General features: G+C 38.6%; 1 protein-coding gene across 3 annotated transcripts in view; it reads right to left on the bottom strand.

Annotated features, from left to right (window-relative positions):
- Positions 1-19,981, bottom strand: part of EXOC2 (exocyst complex component 2) — a 246,608-nt gene that overhangs the window by 213,000 nt on the left and 13,627 nt on the right. The window lies entirely within an intron of this gene.

The following is a 19,981-nucleotide window of genomic DNA, read 5'->3' as shown; positions in this document are numbered from 1 at the left end:
TTAAAACATTTGTTTTGCATTTTCATCTGGCATTTAGTCTACAAAAATCCTGAGGAGGGCAGAGGATTTTAAAAAATTAAAAATAGCTTTGCAAATATTCATCAAGCAAGCAATTTTGTACAACTCAGAAGTTAGAAAGTAAATAGTTTCACAAAGCTTAAACTGTAACTCTGAAGTCGATATGTATTATTTTAAGATATGTTGCCAGGCAGCAGCCTACCTGTCTGTCTCCTCGTACCTGCCCCTAAGAAAGGAGAGTCTGTGAGACCGATCCTTTCAGGGACTTTGCTTCACCTTTGTGCTTACACCTTATGTCTCCCTGTTTGGCCCCAGAGGATGGCTGGTCAGCCAATGACGGGTACGACTCCCCATGTGAGGGCGGGGGGGTGGGGGGGGCAACCCAAGACACAGCCATGTGGGGACCATCTGGGGAACTCGCGGGGTCGACAGAGGTGGGCACAGCCCCCCACCTTCCCAGGGCTAAAGAGAGCCTCTGCCTCTGTGGCTGCATTCCTTCCCACAACCTGCAGGGGAAGTGACTCAATGATGTGCTCTCCATCTATTCATATGCATAAAGGTTTTGTCCCTTGGGGAAATACTTATCCTGGGATTTAAGGTTCAGCTGCCTGCAGGCAAGGGTGATTGGCTTAAATCAGTTTCCTATTATGATGCATGGGATTCACAGATCTTGAGATTGACCAGCTTTACTTCTTTTACTTCCACACCTAACTAATAAAAGCCATGCATTGGTCTGATTCGATTCGGGGCTCAGTCCTTGAGACTTGAGTCCCTTGGCCCCGCTTGCACTCTATTCTTGTCTACTGAGTTTCTTAACCTTGTGCCACCCTCCTCCTCGTTTCCCACAACTCTTGTCGTGCAGGACGCGACAAAGATACTTTTGAAATACTACTGAAAACAACTCTTTAATCTTCCTATATTATAACCCTCAGAGTATTGAAATCAGAATCTACTCAAACTGACAGTGATCATAACTAGCCATAAGTTCAAATGACTTGCCCAGGTCTCCTGTTTCTGTATTCTTTCTGCAACACCATGAATGGAATAAAAAAATTAGCAAATATAACAATAATAATAATAACAAACTTAAGTAATTTATCACCAAATCTAGTAGAAAGTTACTCATTACTGACGGAAATATAGTCATGGGAATTAATTTAGTGCAAAAATATAAGCTGTTAGGTTAACAGCTTGTCTTACTGCATAAACCATAAAAAATGGAAATTTACTGTGAAGCTCTCCTCTCCATCACTGTACAAGCCCCTTAAAATCCCTCCTTCCTCTTCTCAAAATAAAGCATTAAGAATTAATTTTCTAAATGGAGTAACAGAATACTATGGGGGAAAAACAGAAACTTGGTTTACATAAAAGTTACACATAAGAAACATCTTGTTCCACATAAACTTGACTATTTCCTTTAATTCTTGTATGAATAAGATGCATTATTAGTGAACCTAATAAATAACCAATTCAAACTTTATAGATAAATCTAAAACCATGAATATACACTAATACATGAGGTGTGATCAAAAAATATGGTGAATGTTTAAATTTTAAAAAATGTAGAGTGAAAGACACATTGTTGTTACTAATCCCCCTCAAAATACTCCCCCTCACTTCGAACACAATTATCCCATCATTCTTGTCATTTTCTCAAGCAGGTCTGGAAGTCCTCTTTCCTGAGTGTCTTTAGTTGCGCTGTTGTGGCTGCCTAGATGTCCTGAATCATTTTGACTTTGGGGAAGAGCCAGAACTCGTGCGGTAACAGATCCAGTGAAGACGATGGATGAAGACACATCGTAATGTTATTATTTGACAGAAATTGCCATATAGCAAAGGCAATGTGTGACATGGAATGTTGTCATGATGGAGGATGAAGTAAAGACACTCATGAAAGAGGACTTCCAGAATTGCTTCAGTTTCCAGACTCAAGTTCATTTTGCCATTTAGATTTGCTTCAACCAGCACCTTATGGCCCGTGTCTGCCAGCCTTTCCAAAGCTCCTCAGAGACTTCAGAGCTGGCACATAAACACTAACATCACAGGCTTGACACTGGGCTCTGGGAAGTCTTCCCAAACCCTCAGGGAAGCACCCTCCACACGAGTCCCACCTGTGGGCAGCAGCAGCTCCACGGCCACCATGAGGCAGGGACAATGCTTATTGATCAGCTGGAGCTTACGGACGGGAGCACTGTCACCTGTGCTTGTTCCTACTCTGAATAAGTGCTCAGATGCCAGATCCAGATAAATCTCGTCGTAGTCTTCTGAAACACCTTCCATGAAAAGCCATGGAAGAAGTCCCCCTGCGGCATCTCGCATCACACCCTGGCCTCGCGGATGATCCTGGGGTCAGTGGTCCCAGAGCACATATGGTCCCAGCACACGCAAAGTATTGACATGGTGTCGCAGATGTGGACAAAAGCTCTATGAAGTCCTTGCTGGCGGTCTTAGCATGAAACTTAATGATGGCATGAGACGGCAGTCAGAAGGGGTACCCGTGAGCCACGGGGACTTCTAGTCCCAAGACACTGCCACTCAACACCCAGCCACACAGGGAGCACTCAGGTTCTGCAGGCCCTGCAGACCCGCTGACAAGGGTGACAGGGGATTGCAGACTGGGTCCCCTAAAATAAATGCAGCCTCCATTCTCATCCTCAACTTCCCTCCATCCCTTAAAATGAGTTCACTGTTCCCACTCTGATTACAGAAAGGATATGCATTCCACTACAGAAACGACTAAATATTCTAAACTGCATGAACAAAAATAAAATCATCACTCAGATAACCACTTTTCACCCTGTTGGTATATAACCAATACAGTTGTCATCAATCAGAACATGTATGTAGATACAGTTACACGTGTTTTATAAAATTGCAGCATGCTAGGTATACATTTTCCCAACGGATTTTTACACATATGAGGTTCATGACCACTACGTTCATGAACCTGCCACCGTGCGCTTACACTGGCAGCACTGTACAAACACCTCGGTAAGGTTTCATAACCTTGGTCCATCAGTGTCTCACAGCTGTGTTCGTGTCGATGTGCGGCGGTGTCTTGCTGAAATGACGTTCATTATTGTTGTTGCGTGTTTTTGTGTGCCGCCGCGAGAATGAGCTTGAATTAGAGCAACGAACAACCATTAAATTTCTTGTTAAACCTGGCAAGGGTAGAAGTGAATCAGGGACATGTAAGTCTCAGTTTATGGGGATAATGCCATGAAGAAAACGACAGTGTACAAATGGATTAAACATTTTTCTGAGGGGAGAGAATGCGTCGCTGATGAAGAGAGGTCAGGGCAGCCAGTAACGAGCAGAACTGATGAAAACATTGCAAACATTCGTCGAATTCTGCATCAAAATCGTCAGCTGACTGTAAGAAGCACAGCAAACCAAATAAACATCGACTGAGAAACAAGTTAGGAAAATCTTAACTGAAAATCTTGGCATGAGAAAGTTGTGTGCAAAAATGGTCCAGAAGGAACTCACCGATGAACAAAAGCAAAGAAGAGCAGAAGTTTGCCAAGACCTTTTGGAGACGCAAGATGATGTTTTGGGCCATGTTATCACTGGTGATGAAACATGAATATACCAATACGATCCCGAAACAAACTGTCAAAGTGCACAATGGAAGTCAGCCAATTCTCTACGACCAAAAAAGTTCCATCAATCCAAATCAAGAGTCAAAATAATGTTGCTAACCTTTATTGATATCAGAAGGAGTATTCATTATGAATTTGTACCAACTAGAAAACAGTTAACCGAGTTTACTATTTGGAAGTGCTGAAAAGGCTGTGTGAAAAAGTTAAACGTTAAATGAAAACAACCTAAACTTTTATCCAACAATGAATGGCTCTTGCATCACAACAATGCACCAGCTCACACGGCACTGTCTGTGAGGGAGTTTTTAGCCAGTAAACAAATAACTGTATTGGAACATCCTCCCTACTCACCTGATCTGGCCCCCAATGACTTCTTTCTTTACCCAAAGATAAAGGAAATATTGAAAGAAGACATTTCAGTGACATTCAAGACATCAAGCGTTACATGACGACAGTGATGATGGCCATTCCAGAAAGAGTTCCAAAATTGCTTTGGAGGGTGGACTAGGCGCTGGCGTCGGTGCATAGCTTCCCAAGGGGAGGACTTTAAAGGTGACCATAGTGATATTCAGCAATGAAATATGTCGCACTTTTTCTAGGATGAGTTTGCAAACTTAATGGTCAGACCTCATAAACTATATGATGGACATCTTTCCACGTTGGTAAATACAAATCCACATCCCTTTCAACCTTCTTATTATCCCATTGCATGAATGTATAATCAGTGGTGACACTAAGTGGTTTTCAATATTTTCGCTGTTATGAACATGACAATGAACATTTTTCTACAAAACATTTTTGCACATTTACCCAGTTATTTCCTTGCTTTACATTCAAAGAGGAATTGCTGGTCAAAGGATGTACATTTAAGGTTGTAACATGCATTACCAAACCAGCATGCAGAAAAGTTGTATCAACACATTTTCTCACCAGAAACAAAAGTGTTAGCAATCTGTTTAATCTGTAAAGCAACCTGATAAGCATAATAAAATAAGTGGTTTCAACCTGCACTGTGTGTGAATTCCACTTTCACTACTACCTTTGCACATTTTTATAAGGTTTTTTTTCCTTGATTTTAAGATCTACCTTAAGAACATCAACCCTCTATTCATTATATATACTGTTGATATCTTTCACAGTTTATCATTTTTCTCCTCACATTGTTTATGGTTCTCTTTGCCCTTAGGAAATTATAAGTCTTTTAAGATCAAAAGTATTGACCTTTCTTTTCTACTTCTAGAGTCCTGCTTTCAAAATCATGTTTCTGGTGCTTTAATACTATCTATATTGCCTGCTTAATTAACTCATGTGTAATTTATTTTGGAATACTGAACAGCTAGTTGACCACAATACAATTTCATTGATCAATCCACTAATTTCTCTACTGATCTAAAATGCTACTTTTATCACTGACAAATAATTCTCATTTTGAGTCTGTTTCTGGACCATCTACATTTTGTCCCACTAATCTATACTGCACCTATAACATAATGATTTCATTTCCATGTTATAATTAAATATCTACACGACAATTAATCTTTTACAAGTTCTCTTAGTACAGATGATACAGATGAACTTTAAAATATTTTGCCAGGTTCTAAAATTAAATTCTACCAGAATTTTGATGGGAATTATCATCACCCCCAACATACTACACTTATACCATGTTTCCCCGAAAATAAGACCTAGCCGGACAATCAGCTCTAATGCGTCTTTTGGAGCAAAAATTAATATAAGACCCGGCCTTATTTTACTATAAGACCAGGTCTTATATAATATAATGTAACATAAGACGGGGTACATAACATAATATAATATAATACCAGATCTTATATTAATTTTTGCTCCAAAAGATGTATCAGAGCTGACTGTTCCACTAGGACTTCTTTTCAGGGAAACACAGTACTTATTTGTCTGTTTCCACTAACTAGAGTTAGAATGTAAGCTCCAGGAGAAAGGGAGTATTTGTCTGTTCCATGCACTACTATACACCCAGCATTTAGAACAGTATCTAATATATAAATGATGTTCAACACATATATTTGTTAAATGAACAAATATCAAATGCATTGGATTTATGGATAATTTAAGGATACTTAAAATGTCTAGACTGGGATATGTCCGGTTGAGATGGTTGAGTAGAAACCACTGAGCTCGCCTCTTACCACAAACACATCAAAATTACAACTAAATAATAAAACCATCATTGAGAACCACCTGAAGTCTAGCTAAACAGAAGTTCTATAACTAAGGACATAAAGAAGAAGCCGCATGGAGACTGGTAGGAGGGGTGGTGACACAGAACGGGCTGGGCCACACCCATGGTGTGGCGGTTGAGAATCAGGAAAGATATTTCTGCTCTAAAGGTTCCTCCTGAAAAGCAAGAGGCCCCAGCCCCACACGAGGCTCCCCAACTTTAGGTATCAGGAAGAGGAGTCCCCATGACATCTGGCTGTGAAAATCCGCAGGGATTGCATCTGAGTGAGAAGGACTGCTAAAGACTGAGGCACTCCTCTTGAGGGACCCATCCACCGACTTGGTCGCTCACAAACTCACTCACTCTGGGCTCAAGCATAGGGAAAGCAGCTCAAAAAGCACTAGGGATGAAAAGGGAAGAACTAAATTGAGTACTTTCAGGGCGAGGGCTCGAGGAGTAGGGGTCAGGACAACTCTCTCCCCGACAGATATGCTTACAGGCGCCATTTACCTTTGTTGAGCTCTCTTCCACCCAGCCGGCCTGGAGCACGAGGCACCAAATCTAGCTCACCACTAACCTGGCTAACACCATTCTCCCTGCCCTGGTAGGGAGAATTCCTAGACCCTACTTCAGCCAACTTGCACAACCACACCAAACCTTTTCCAGCGGCTTTTCCACACAAACAGCTTTTCCTGCCTCGCCTCATGCTGCAGACTTTACTAAAATCTCTCAAAGGCCCACAGATCCCAAAGAAGCAGCAGCTAACCTCAGCATGCCCTGCACCTCTTGATAAGCAGGACCAAACCTGGCACATTCAGCAATCAGTTTCAACTTGCATTATCACTCCCATCAGGTGTTCCCAAGCCTTACATGAATGGCGGCTAGTCTTGGTTTGGAACATAGATTCAATTAAGTGGCCACGAGTCCAACCCAAGTGGCACTGGCCACAGCTCACATCATGGTGCACTCGAAAGGGTACTGACCTCAGCACTAGTGGAAGGTGCCCTCGGTTCACAGCATATCCTCTCCCAAGCACATCCAAGCTCAACACAAGTGGCAACCAAGTGGAGATCACTTTGCACCTCCTAACAAGTGACTCCAAGCTGAGCACAATCAGTAGCTGCCAACACACTCAGTGGCCAGCTTCAGACCACAACAGAGGAAAATCCAACGAGCTCACAAATAATACACCCAAAGGGGGGAAGACTCAGCTGGTACAAGAGCGGCACTAAGGCAACTCCCGCTCTGTGGGACCAGCCCACAAGCAACAGATCATCTACTGTAGCCACAGCCAGTCATCACAGCCAGTCAGCCGGAGGGTCAATCCTACCCATTAACATACCAACAACAATCAATGCTCAACTACAACAGGAGGGCACATACAACCGAAGGGACACTCCTGGAGCACCCGGCTCAGATAATCTGGGAGACTGTACCACTGGGCCCCACAGGACACCTACTACATACGGCTACTGGTGTCAAGACTGGGAGACATAGCAGCCCTCCCTAATACACAGAAACAAACACAAGGAGTCAGAGAAAATGAGGACACAAAGAAACATGTCTGAAATGAAAGAACAGGGCAAAACTGCAGAAAAATAACTAAATTAAATGAAGAAAAGCAACCTACCAGATACAGAATCAAAACACTGGTTATAAGGATGCACAAAAAACTTAGAGGAAAAACAGATGAACTCAGTTGAGAACTTCAACAAAGAGAAAACACAAAAAAGGAGACAGAAAACATAAGAACGAATCAGAAATGAAGAATAACAGAAATGAAAAATACTATAGAGGAAATCAACAGCAAATCAAATGAAACAGAGGATCCAATCAACAATCTGGAAGACAAGGTAGCAAAAAAATACCTAACCAAAAAGGCAAAAAAAAAAAAAAAATTGAAAAAAAAAGATAGATTAAGGGACTTCTGGTACTTCATCAAGCATACCAACATTCACATCACAGGGATACCAGAAAGAAAAGAGAGAGAGAAAGGGACTGAAAACTTATTTGAAGAAATAATGACAGAAAACTTCCATAACCTGGAGAAGGAAACAGAAGACACACATGCCCAGAAGTGCAGAGTCCCAAACAGACCTACAACCAAGATTACTCTACCCAGCAAGGCTACCATTTAGAATCAAGGGAGAAAGAGCTTCCCAGATGAGAAACTGCTAAAGGAGTTCATCACCACTAAACCAGTAGTACAAGAAATGCTAGAGACTACATTAAAAAAAAAAAAAAAAAAATCGAAACTATGATGGAAAATTAACCAAAAAAAATTCTCACTGACACTTAGGCAAACACTCAGTAAAAACAGTAGATCAACCAACTATATAGCTAGTGCAGAGGGTAAAAGAAAAAAGTAGAACAATTATGTGTATTTGCAGCAATAAATTAAGGGCTACACACAAATGCACAAACACACACAAAAAAAGAAAACATAACAAAAACACAAACATGGAGGAAGTGAGTAAAACTCTTAGTGATTTTAGAATGCTAGAACTTAAGTTCAACTTAAAACACTGTTACACACATAGCTTGAAATACATTAAGCACATGGCAATCACAAAGCAAAAATCTACAAGAAATGTACAAGAAATTAAGAGAAAGGAATTCAAACACAACACTATAGAAAGACATCAGCATGAAAGAGGAGAGAAAGAGAATAAGAAAGGAACAGAGAACAACTACAAAAACAATCAGAAAACAATAAAATGGCCATAACTACATACCTATCAATACTTACTTAAATGTAAATAAATTAAATGCTCCAATCAAAAGACATAGAGTTGATGAATGGATTTTTTAAAAAAACAAAAACATAGGTGTGCTGCCTACAAGATAGCCATTTCATATTGAAAAACAAAAACTGGAACTAAAGGAACGGGAAAAGATATTTCACACAAATGAAAATGGGAAAAAAAGCTGGGGTAGCAATACTTGATAAAATAGACGTTACAACAATGGCTAGAACAAGAGAAAAAGACAGGCATTTCACAGTGATAAGGGGATCAATCTAACAAGAAGATCTAATTCTTGTAAACATTTACGCACCCAACATAGAAGCACCTCAAGAGAAAAAGACAGGCATTTCACAGTGATAAGGGGATCAATCTAACTAGAAGATCTAATTCTTGTAAACATTTATGCACCCAACGTAGAAGCATCTAAGTACATAAAACAAATACTTATGGACATAAAGGAACACATCAACATTATTACATTAATAGTAAGGGACTTTAATAGCCCAATGACATCAATGAATAGATCAGACAGAAAATCAGCATGGAAAACAGCAGTCTTGAATGACACACAAGACCAAATGGATTTAATTGATATTTTTAGAATATCGCACTGGAAACCAGCAAAATATAAATTCTTGTCAAGGACACATGGAAAATTTTCCAAGATATACCACATCTTATGCCACAAAAATAAGTCTCAGTAAATTTAAGAAGACTGAAATTATACCAAGCATCTTCTTTAATTACAGTGGTATGACTAGAAATAAATTACAAAAAGAAAACTGAAAAACACACAGACACAAGAAGGCTAAGTAACATGCTACTAAACAATGAATAGGTTAACGATGAGATCAAGGAAGAAATCAAAAGATACCTTCAGACAAATGAAAATGAAAACACAACAACTGAAAATCTATGGGACATCCAAAGCAGTTTTAAGAGGGAAATTTATAGCAATTCAGACTTACCTCAAGAAAGAAGAAAAATCTCAACTAAACAACCTAAACTTTCACCTAAAGGAACTACAAAAAGAAAAACACACAAAGCCCAAAGTGAGATATCCATATGCAAAATAATATCCTGGAATACAGTAAACGGTTTTGTTGAACTTATGATGAACCTGCAACCATGAACAGTTCTTGGCCTTCTATGATGTATAAATAACGTAAATCTGTTACCAGTTCGTAAAATTTCTTGTACTTTATACTTTGTATCTATTCTTGTGTTTTGTGATTATTTGTTACATAAAATTTCTTCTACCATACTATGTTAAAAAATAAATGCTAAAATTCCTTTATGATACAAAAAAAAAGGTGCCTAAATGTAAACAAATAAAAATTTGAATTAAAAAATTAAAACGAAAGACTTTTTCCCTGAAAGTTTGGGCCAAAAACATGGGAGTGCTTCATACACGGCAAAATATGGTAATACAGCTCAGAGAAGAAATAAACAAAACTGAGACTAACAAAACAATAGGAAAAAAAAAAACAATGAAACCAAGAGACGGTTCTTTAAAAACATAAATAAAATTGATAAACCTTTAGCGAGAAACATAAAAAGATGGCCCAAATAATAAAATTAGAAATGAAGAAGTGATAACTGACAACAAAGAAACACAAAGGATTATAAGAAAATACTATAGATAATTACATGCCAATGAACTAGACAACCTGGAAGAAATGAATAAATTCCTACAAATATGCAATATTCCAATACTGAATCAGGAAGAAACAAAAAATCTGAACAGACATGCAACTATTACTGAAATCGAATCAGTAACCAAAACACTCCCAACAAAAAAAAGTCCTGGACCAGATGACTTCACAATTTTTCCAAACATTCAAAAAAATACCTATCCTTCTCAAACGATTCCAAAAAACTAAAGAGGAAGGAAGGCTCCCAAACTCATTTTATGAGGCCAGCATCACCCTGGTACCAAAATCAGACAACGATACTACAAAAAAGAAAATTATAGGCAAACATGCAGCTTTTCCGTTGTGATCACAAAATACAGTGAACGCTGATGCCGAGTGCCATCCAACGGAAAGGCAGCGATCTTCAATATGGGAAGCAGCTTATTAACAGTGTGTAACAAGTTTCAACTTGTTCAGTGCAGTCAGTCAGGTTACAGCTACGGTTGAGAGAAGGTGAGTTTTAAAGTGTGCCATAAATCATGGATCACAAAGCATTAACATGAAATGGTCAACTGGTTTCTTCCCCCATCATGAGAACGCTCTGTGTCACGTATCGCTTCTGGTATGGCAATTTCTGTCAAATAAAACCAGTATGGTGTCCTCATCCACTTCATTCGCCGGATCTGGTACCGTGCAACTTCTGGCTCTTCCCCAAAGTCAAAATGACAAAGAAAGGTAAACATTTTCAATCGATTCAGAACATCAAAGCAGCCACAAAACTGCAAGTAAAGACACTCATGAAAGAGAACTTCCAGAACTGCTTCAGAATGTGGCAAGAACAATGGGATAAGTATGTTCGAAGCAAGGGGGAGCATTTAGAAAAGGATTAATGGCAATGTGTCTTTTAATGCAATAAATTTTTCTTTATTTAAACATTTACCATATTGTTCGATCAAATCTTGTTTGAGACTCTGAAGAGAGAAATTGAAGAACAGATAAAGAAATGGAAGGGATACACCATGCTCATGGATAGGAAAACTGACATAATTAAAATGTCCATAGCACCCAAAGCAATCTATAGTCAACGTAATGCCTATCAAAACACCAATGCCATTTTTCACAGAAAAGGTACAAATAATCCTAAAATTTATATGGAATCGCAAAAGACCCTGAATAGCAAAAGCAATACTGAGGAAGAAAAACAAAGTTGGAAGTATCACACTACCTGATATCAAACTGTACTACAAGGCCACAGTAATCAAAACAGCATGTACTAGAGACGTCATCAAAATGGCGGCGTGAGGTGAGCCTCTGTAAATCTTCCCTGGAATTTACAACTAATTGAACAACTATAACTCCACAAAGGACTCCCTGCAGAGCGCACAGGCAAGACATAGAGACCCACTACTGAATTCACCTAAACTTGTGTGAATTGCGCGACCGGGGAGGAGGGAAGGGAGAAGTGCGGAGACAGAGCCCCGCGGACACAGGACGCAGATCTAGCTCACTGCTCCGAGCTCGCTGTATCCCGGAACTACCACAGCTGCTGGAGAGGGAAAAACTCGGACTGCTAGGGCTCTGCTTATGAACCACAGGGCTGAAGGTACAGCTTATAAGACGGCTGAACCCAACGCTCACGGCAGAGACCTCGGAGAAAAGACTGAGAAAAGGCGGCTGAAAATGGTGGTTTCAGCCCTCACTGCCAAGCAGACAATGGAAGCCTTAGCACTGAGACTAGCCGCCCCCTCCATTACCTCCCAGAGCTTGCCCCGCCCCCACCTGACCGATGCCAGAAGGTGAACAATAGCACTGCCAGATCAAAAGAACAGAATATTTGCTGTTCTGAGAACTGTGAACCACAGACACAGATTCGCAGCCGAACAAGTTCCAGCAAAGAGGAGGGAGCACTGGAAGCAGGACCAGCTGTCGTGGTAGTCGCCGCCATTACTCCAGACCAACTCTCAAAACTCACCCTGCCCCTGGCCCCACATATCTGGGTAGATCCCTGCAGGAGTAAACAGAACTGCTGAGACATATGGGCTCTGAATCTGGTGCAGGAAGAGCTTTGGAACTTTAAAATCTCTCCAAATACCCACACGGACACTGCGTCCTGTGACCCAGGCGAACTATTAACAGAGGAGAAGCCCGTCTACCAGGGAATCCCCCCATTGTGTAAGAAGCTAAAATAGTGCAGAGAAAACATAGCACTACTGTGTGAGAAAGAAAAAAAAGGCTGCAGTCGGAGAGAAAATAAAACATTCTACCAACAAGTACTGGAAAACAAGACAAAGACCTCTTCCTCTCAACCTGTTGCAGAAGGCACTCCTGTAGATGTCCAGGAAGAGAAATAATAAATCAGTAATTGCCATGAATAACCAAAGCAACAAGAAAGCTCAAAAAGAAAGTGAAAAGTCTCCAGAAAAGGAACTTAAAGATATGGAAATATGTGACTTAAATGACAGAGAATTCAAGACTGCAGTTCTGAAAAAAATCAACGAGATGCAAAAAAACACGAAAGGCAGTTTAATGAATTCAGAAACACAATCAAAGAACATGAGCATTTTACGAAAGAGATTGAAATTTTAAAAAAGAACCAAATAGAACTTCTGGAGATTAAGAACCCAATAGAAGAAATGAAGAATGAAACAGCCAGCTTAAGAAGTAGAGTTGACCAGATGGAGGAAAGAATCAGTGACATTGAAGATAGAAACCTGGAAGTGACATGGCTGAAAGAAGAAAGAGACTTGAGACGTAAAAGAAATGAAAAAACTCTACAAGAACTTTCTGACTCCATCAAAAGAGCAATGTAAGAATAATGGGCATACCAGAAAGAGAAGAAAGAGAGAAGGAAACAGAGAATATATTCAAACAAATTGTCGATGAGAACTTCCCAAACTTGTGGACAGAACTGGATCCTCGAATCCAAGAAGCAAATAGAACACCTAATTAACTCAATCCCAACAGGCCTTCTCCCAGGCACACTGTATTGAAGCTGTCTAAAATGAACGACAAAGAATCCTCAAGGCAGCCAGGGAAAAGAAGACAGTAACCTACAAAGGAAAGCCCATTAGATTACCATCAGATTTTTCAGCAGAAACTCTACAAGCCAGGAGGGAGGGGAACCAAATATTCAAACTATTGAAAGAGAGAAATTATGAGCCAAGAATACTATATCCAGCAAAGATACCCTTTAGATATGAAGGAAGAATAAAGACATTTCCAGACATACAGAAGCTAAAGGAATTTTGCAATACACGACCTGCACTACAAGAAATACTGAAGGAGGTTATTCGACTACCATCAACAGGGACAATTTGTGCCAATCAAAACATAAAAAGAGGGGAGGTAAAGGCCTAAACCAGAATATGGGAATGGAGAAAGTAAGCATGCTTAAGAAAATGGAATACTCTAAATATCAAACTTTCTTTTAAATAAACTTAAGGGTAACCACTCAAAAAAAATCCAGAACTGAAATATACACTCTAATAAAAGAAGAAACAGAGGGAAACATATAGAATACCACTACACAGAAATAATAGACAACAACAAAAAGGAAAAGGAACAATGGAGTCACACCCTTACCAGAAAACTAAAGATAGAATGACAAGAAATCCTAACATACCAATAATCACCCTAAATGTAAATGGACAGAACTCACCAATAAAAGTTCAGAGTAGCAGATTGGATCAAAAAACTAACCCAACCATACGCTGCCTCCAAGAGACACATCTCAGCTAGGAGGACAAGCATAGACTCAAAGTGAAAGGGGGACAATTGACACTCCGAACAAATGGTTTCCAGAGAAAATCATGTGTATCCATACTGATATCAAATGAAACAGACTTCAGGGTGAAAAAGGTAACAAGAGACAAAGATGGACATTTCATAATGGTAAAGGGGACTATACAACAAGAAGACATAACAGTCATCAATATTTACGCCCCCAATCAGGGAGCACCGAAATATACCAAGCAACTACTAACAGAATTAAAGGAAGAAATTGACCAAAACACAATTATACTAGTGAACTTAAATACATCATTGACAGCTAGGGATAGATCATCCAAACAAAAAATAAATAACGAAACAGCAGCCCTAAATGACACATTCAATGAAATGGGCATAATTCGCATATATAGAGCACTTCATCCTAAAACATCAGACTATACATTTTTTTCTAGTGTACAAGAACATTCTCAAGGACAGACCATATATTGGGACATAAAATCAGCCTCAGCAAATTTAAGAAGACTGAAATCATACCAAGCACATTCTCTGATCACAAGGCTTTGAAATTGGACATCAACTGCAAAAAGAAAGCAGGAGAAACACAAATACATGGAGATGAAACAACATACTTTTAAAGAACAACCAGGTCAAAGAAAAAATTAAAGGAGAAATCAAAAGGGACATAGAAACAACTGACAATGAAAATACATCCTAACAAAATTTTTGGGATGCTGCGAAAGCAGTTTTAAGAGGGAAATATACATCATTACAGGCCTATCTCAAGAAACAAGAAAAATCCCAAATAGCCTCATGTTACACCTTGAAAAACTAGAAAAAGAACAAATGAAACCCAAGGTCAGCAGAAGAAAGGAAATAACAAAAATTAGAGCAGAACTAAATGAGATAGAGAACAAAAAGACAATAGAAAAAAATCAATATGACAAAGAGCTGGTTCTTTGAAAAGATTAACAAAATTGGGAAACCCTTGGCTAGACTCACTAAGATAAAAAGAGAGAAGACACTAATTAACAAAATCAGAAATGAAAAAGGGGAAGTTATCACAGACACTACAGAAATACAAAGGATCATCCAAGAATACTATGAAGGACTATGTGACACAAAATTCAATAACCTAGAAGAAATGGACAAGTTCTTAGAAACATACAGCCGTCCTAGGCTGAACCATGAAGAACTGGAAAATCTACACAGACCGATCACCAGTAACGAAATTGAATCAGTCATCCAAAACCTTCCCAAAAGCAAAAGTCCAGGACCAGATGACTTCACTAGTGAATTCTACCAAACTTTCCAAGAGAATCTAGTACCAATCCTGCTCAAACTCTTCCAAAAAACTGAAGAAGAGACAGTACTCCCTAACTCATTTTATGAGGCCAACATTACCCTGATACCAAAACCTGGTAAGTACAACACACACACAAAAAAAACTACAGAACAATATCTCCGATGAATACAGATGCAAAAATCTTAAACAAAATTCTAGCAAATCGAATACAACAATGCATTAAATAGAATATACATCATGACCAAGTGGGGTTCATCCCCGGGGCACAAGGATGGTTCAACATCTGCAAATCCATCAATGTGATACATCCCATAAACAAAATAAAGGACAAAAATCATATGATTATATCAATTGATGCAGAAAAGGCATTTGACAAGATACAACATCCATTTATGATTAAAACACTTAATAAAATAGGTATAGAAAAAAAGAGCTTAACATAATAAAGGCCACATATGACAAACCCTCAGCTAATCTCACAATTAATGGTGAAAAACTGAAGCCCTTTGCTCTTCAGGAACATGACAGGGCTGGCCCCCATCACCTCTGCTTTTCAACCTAGAGTTGGACGTCCTTGGCAGAGCAATCAGGCAGGAGAAAGAAATAAAAGAAATAAAAGGCATCCAAATTGGGAATGAAGAAATTAAATTGTCACTCTTCGCAGATGACATGATGCTATATATAGAAAACCCTAAAGACTCCACCAAAAAGCTATTAGAAACAATCAACAAATACAGTAGAGTTGCTGGCTACAAAATTAACATACAAAAGTCCATTGCATTCCTATATACTAACAATGAAATCTCAGAAAAAGAAATAAAAAAAACAACTCCTTTTGCAATTGCAGCAAAAAGAATAAAATACCTAGGAATAAACTTAACCAAGGATGTGAAAGACCTACATGCTGAAAACTGTAAGACATTTTGAAAAGAAATTGAAGAAGACACAAACAAATGGAAAGACATTCCATTCTCATGGATTGGAAGAATCAACATAGATAAAATGGCCATATTACCCAAAGCAATATACAGATTTAATGCAATCCCCATCAAAATCCCAATGGCATTTTTTTAAGAAATAGAACAAAAAATCATCAGATTTGTTTGGAACCACAAAAGAACCTGAATAGCCAAAGCAATCTTAAGAAAAAAGAACAATACTGGAGGTATCACACTCCTTGACTTTAGCTTGTACTACAGGGCTACAATAATCAAAACAGCATGGTATTGGCAGAAAAACAGACACATAGACCAAAGGAATAGAACTGAGAACCCAGAAATAAAACCACATAAATATGGACAGATAATTTTTGACAAAGAAGCTAAAAACATACAATGGAGAAAAGAAAGCCTCTTCAATAAATGGTGCTGGCAGAATTGGAAAGCCACATGCAAAAGAATGAAACTGGACTGCTATCTGTCACCATGTACCAAAATTAATTCAAAATGGATCAAAGACTTAAGCATAAGACCTGACACAATAAACTGCATAGAAGAAAACATAGGTACTAAACTTATGGACCTTGGGTTCAAAGAGCATTTTATGAATTTGACTCCAAAGGCAAGGGAAGTAAAAGCTAAAATAAATGAATGGGACTATATGAAACTTAAAAGCTTCTGCACAGCAAAAGAAACGATGGGCAAAATAAAGGAGCAACCAACTGAATGGGAGAAGATTTTTGCAAACAGTGCCCCCGATAAGGGGCTAATATCCAAAATATACAAGGAACTCACAAAACTCAACAACAAAAAAAAACAAACAGCCCAATTTAAAATGGGCAGAGGATCTGAAGAGACATTTCTCCAAAGAGGACATACAAATGGCAAATAGACATACGAAAAATTGCTCAACATCACTAACCATCAGAGAAATGCAAATAAAAACCACAATGAGATACCACCTCACCCCAGTCAGAATGGCTATCATCAACAAGACAAATAGTAACAAGTGTTGGAGAGGCTGTGGAGAAAAAGGAACCCTCATACACTGTTGGTGGGAATGCAGACTGGTGCAGCTGCTATGGAAGGCAGTAAGAAGGTTCCTCAAAAAATTAAGAATAGAATTACCATATGACCCAGCAATCCCTCTCCTGGGTATCTACCCAAAAAATCTGAAAACATTTATACATAAAGACACGTGTGCTCCAATGTTCATTGCAGCTTTGTTTACGGTGGCCAAGACATGGAAGCAACCACAATGTCCTTCGATAGATGAATGGATAAATAATTGTGGTATATATACACAATGGAATACTATTCAGCGGTAAGAAAAGATGATATAGGAACATTTGTGACAACATGGATGGATCTTGAGAGTATAATGCTAAGCGAAATAAGTCAGACAGAAAAAGCAGAGAACCTTATGATTTCACTGATATGTGGTATATAAACCAAGCCAACAAGAGAACAAGACAAACAAATGAGAAACAAAAACTCATAGTCACAGACAATAGTTTAGTGGTTACCAGAGGGTGAGGGGGTAAGGGGGGTGGGAGATGAGGGTAAGGGGGATCAAATATATGGTGATGAAAGGAGAACTGATTCTGGGTGGTGAACGAACACACAGTAGGATTTATAGATGATGTAATACAGAATTTTACACCTGAAATCTATGTAATTTTACTAACAATTGTCACCCCAATAAATTAAACAAAAAAAACCCAGCATGTACTGGCGTAAAAACAGACACATAGATCAATGCAACAGAATAGAGAACCCAGAAACAAGTCCATGTCTATATGGTCAATTCATCTATGACAAACAAGGCAAGCACATACACGGGGATACAGACAGTTGCTTCAATAAACGGTGTTGGGAAAACTGGACAGATACATGCAAAAAAAATGAAATTAGATCACTTTGTTACATGATATACAAAAATAAACTCAAAATAGATTAGACTTAATAAGACCTAAAATCATAAACTCCTAGAAGAAAACATAGGCACCAAACTCTGACATTGGTCTTAGCAATATTGCTTGTGATATGTCCCCTAGGACAATAACAAAAGCAAAAATAAATAAATGGGACTACATCAAACTACAGAGATTTTGCACCACAAAGGAAACCATCAACAACACAAAAAGCCTACCTACTGAATAGAGAAGACAATTGCAAATTACATCTCTGATAAAGGAATAATATGTAAAATATATAAAGAACTCATACGAGTACAGCTCAACATCAAAACAGCAATCCAACTGAAAAATAGGTAGATGACATAAATAGACATTTCTCCCAAGAGGACACACAGATGGCCAATAGACAAATGAAAAGATGCTCAGCATCACTAATCATCAAGGAAATGCAAATTAAAACCACAATGAGATATCACCTCACTCCTACCAGAATGGCCATCATCAATAAATCAACAAGAGAATGTTGGCAAGAATATGGAGAAAAGGGACTCCTCCTACAGTGTTGGTGGGATTGCAAAATTGGTGCAACCACGATGGAAAACAGTATGGAAGTTCCTCAAAAATTAAAAATAGATCTACCTTATGACCCAGCAATTCCATTTCTGGGTATTTATTCTAAGACTACTACTGCAAAAAGATAATGTTCCCTATGTTCACTGCAGCATTGCTTACAACAGCCAAGATATGGAAGCAACCTTAATGCCCTTAATTCAACAGATGAATGGATAAAGAAGAGGTGTACATACATGTACATACATACAATGGAATATTACTCGGCCATAAAAAAGAATGGAATCTTATCATCTGTAACAACATGAAGATTATGGTAAATGAAGTCAAAGACAAACAGCATATTATTTCACTATGTGGAATCTAAAAAACAAAAAAAAAAATGAGCAAACATAACAGAAACAAACTCTTAGATACAGAGTACAAATTGAATTAGCCAGATGGCAGGGCAGTTGGGGGAATGAGTGAATAAGGTGAAAGGGATTAAAAAGTACAAACTGCTAGTTATAAGAATAGTGATGGGGATGAAATGTATAATATAGGGAATATAGTCAATAATATTGTAATAACTATGTGTGGTTCCACATGGGTACTAGACTTATCAGTGTGATCAATTCGTAAGGTATATAAATGTTTAATCACTATGCTGTACACCTGAAACTAATGTAATATTGTATGTTAGCTCTAATTCAAAAATAAATGATTTTTAAAATGACACTCCACCAGCAAAAAGATTACAACTTGCTGAAGGCTCAGATAATGGTTAGCATTTTTTAGCAATAAAGTATTTTTCAATTGAGATAATTAAAAAATTACACTGCTTTTTAAACGTAATGCTATTGCACACTTAAGAGACTACAGTATAGGATAAACATAACTTTTACATGCACTGGTAAACCAAAAAATTCCTGTGGCTCGCTTTATTGCGGTGGTCTGTAACTAAACCCACAATATACCGAAGGTTAGCCGGTAAATATGCCTCCTGCATTAAGTTCCCAAACTTGTTGCAACAATGTTGCTAATCTTTTTTTATGTCAGAGGGATTATTCATTAGGAATTTGTACCAACTAGACAAACAGTTTAACCAAGTTTACTATTTGGAAGTGCTGAAAAGGCTGCCTGAACAAGGTAGATGAAAACGACCTGAACTTTTCTCCAACAATTCATGAGTCTTGCATCACGGCAATGCACCAGCTCACACACAGCCCTGTCTGTGAGGGAGTTTTAGCCAGCAAACAAATAACTGTATTGGAACACCCTCCCTACTCACCTGATCAGGCCCCCAATGACTTCTTTCTTTACCCGAAGATAAAGGAAATATAGA

Source organism: Rhinolophus ferrumequinum, chromosome 9 (assembly GCF_004115265.2).
Source record: "Rhinolophus ferrumequinum isolate MPI-CBG mRhiFer1 chromosome 9, mRhiFer1_v1.p, whole genome shotgun sequence".
NCBI lineage: Eukaryota > Metazoa > Chordata > Mammalia > Chiroptera > Rhinolophidae > Rhinolophus > Rhinolophus ferrumequinum.
This window is presented reverse-complemented; position numbering and strand designations above follow the sequence as displayed.